Source organism: Anastrepha obliqua, chromosome 4, assembly GCF_027943255.1.
Source record: "Anastrepha obliqua isolate idAnaObli1 chromosome 4, idAnaObli1_1.0, whole genome shotgun sequence".
Taxonomy (NCBI): domain Eukaryota; kingdom Metazoa; phylum Arthropoda; class Insecta; order Diptera; family Tephritidae; genus Anastrepha; species Anastrepha obliqua.
This window is the reverse complement of record NC_072895.1, coordinates 40,994,226-40,996,835: the sequence shown is the minus strand read 5'-3', so window position 1 is coordinate 40,996,835 and position 2,610 is coordinate 40,994,226.

Sequence of the window (2,610 nt, the reverse complement as noted above, 5' to 3'; positions counted from 1 at the left end):
TGATGACATTTGAAGTGATATATTTATTCTGATAATTGTTAATCGTATGCACATGCATATGTATGTATGTATGTGCCCGGTAGGGGAAAAGCCAAACTAGCATGGAAATATTCTAGTCTGATACTGGTGTTTTATTGCTGAAATCATACTAGTTCGATAATGACTAAAATAATACCAGTTTTCTGGTGTAACTTGTGGTTTCAAAATGTCTGCAAATTAGTATATTTTTCTTTAGATAAGAGAGTTTAAGTGTCATCTATACACCGCGAAGAACAAAGGAATGCTTACTAGATGCTGATGAATATATTTATTTGGAAACCTCTATGTCCAAGTTTATTAAATAAATAGGACAAGCAACAATTAACTAATATTTGCATTAAATATATTCCCTTCATATGTAGCCTCGTTTTACAAAAAGGTAGATTAAAGATACGGATTTATAGCTCAATTTAAACATGAAAACATCAAAAAATGTATTACATTTCGGAGTAAAAAATAATCCCAGAGCAATTGAATTGGCAAATTCTACTTCAGCGTCGATGAAATCTGTTTTTCCTCTGAGCTTTACAGAAAACTTATTTAAGATGAATGAAAAGGTGGTGGCGGAAAATAGTACTATGTCATGTATTATCTTTGATCACAAAAAATACAGAGTGGGAAATGTTAAGTTCACCTTTGGCAGATAACTGAAACAAGGAGTCTGCTTCAGCGTTAGTTATAATAAAGTAGGGAGAAACGAGCTTCAAGGAGCAAAAAAACGTTTATTAGGTTTATTTGGTAATGAACTTTTACATAATAAATAAATTTCAAAATAAAAATAAAATAATATATTTTGCTTCAGAATCTATAAGAAGCCTTACCAACGCCGATGAGCCAAGAATTCAATTAAGGAAAGAAACTACAATTGCATGAAAAATTGGTTTCCAAAAAAGGGGCATCGCAAAAAAATTCTTGCATCAACCAAACACGTAAAACATGAATCCGAAATTTAACGGCATTAATCTTATTAATGTTTCTGAAGGGGTCCCGTTGGTCTAAAGCTCAAAATTTTAGGGTATTTTAAAATTAAAAAAATTAAAAACGATATTTAAATTGCCTAGGCTTTTTATTTAGCTTATTTTACAAACAAAAATTAAAAAATATATTTTTTATAAATGATGCTAAAGTTGACCCTCCCGAAAAATTAGATCTGGACGATGTGGTCCATTTGGGCTCTTCTATTTATTTGAAACACAAAAATGGAAAGAATGATTAATCAGTATGACTGTAGCTATGTCCCTGAAATACGAAATAATTCGAATAATAATATGATTCTAGTACGGGCGATAGCCATTGATGTTGTGAACAACATATTAATATTTCAGACGATTCGGTTGAAACTTTTTTTTTTTTTTTGACAACACGAGGCGGAAAAAGTCGTTTCGCGATAATTAAGTTTAAAGTTTGAGGTACAGGAGCGCGCAGACCGCTCTCTACCTATTTAATGAGCTGTAGAAGCTATAATATTGGGAATTTCCAATTGAAAATTTCACAGCATATTCTTAAGATACTCTGCTTTCGAAATATCGAAAAAACAAAACATCGCATTTTTGAAATTTCTAGACCACCGATTCCCTTTAAGCAAATACATACCTCATACCTTATTTTTGTACTGGTATTTTGCAAGGATTTTAATTATTTTATGATTTACTCAAAACTTAGGTTTGAATCAATTTGCGAATGTTTACCTGAAAGAAGTTTCATTTAACTTCAAGAAATAATAAATTCTTCATACACTTTTTATGTGAAATCGAATATTTTATATATTTATTTCAATGGAATGGAATTACTATTTTTGCTTTTTACCCTATGATCAGGAAGTACTGGGAATGTTTAAATAAAAAAAACATACTTAAATTTCAGGAAAATTTATTTTATCTCTTTCAAAATATGACCCATCTGAAGCAACACATAAGGGATGGCCTTCAGCTCCATCTTCGTATTCTCTTTAGTCTACTCTATCGACTGAAATCTTCTTCCACGAAGTGGTAACTTCAACTTGGGAAACAAAAAGAAGTCGCACGGAGCCATATCAGGTGAATACGGTGCTTGCACTATGGTATTTACTCGGTATTTGGTCAAATAACCCAGCACAATTTGGGCTCGGTGCGATAGCGCGTTATCATCATGCAAAATCCAAGAATTGTTTGCCCACATTTCCGGCCTTTTGCGACGTACAGCATCTCTCAAACGCTTCAAAACGAGTTAATAGTGACAGATGTGTGTCTTACAGTCCTACCAACGTAAGACAAAAATATGGACCGGTTCCCACGTGCGCGGTTTGTTTAAATTAAACATTCCCGGTACTTTTTGATCATAGGGTATATTATATTTTAACTGGTCTAAAATTGGTTACTTTAGAGACATATTGGACTAGAATTTGTTGGGCTAGTATGAACTGGTATTCCGAACCGAAGCAGCTTGGAACGACTATGTAGCAAGGGCTAGAAGCGACAGGATTACTAAAACTGCGAGAGATTTTATACCATCTTGAAGACGCAAGCCGGGCCGTCCATTAAAGAAATGATGCGAATGCTTACTTTCAACATCAACAAAATACCTAAATTATTT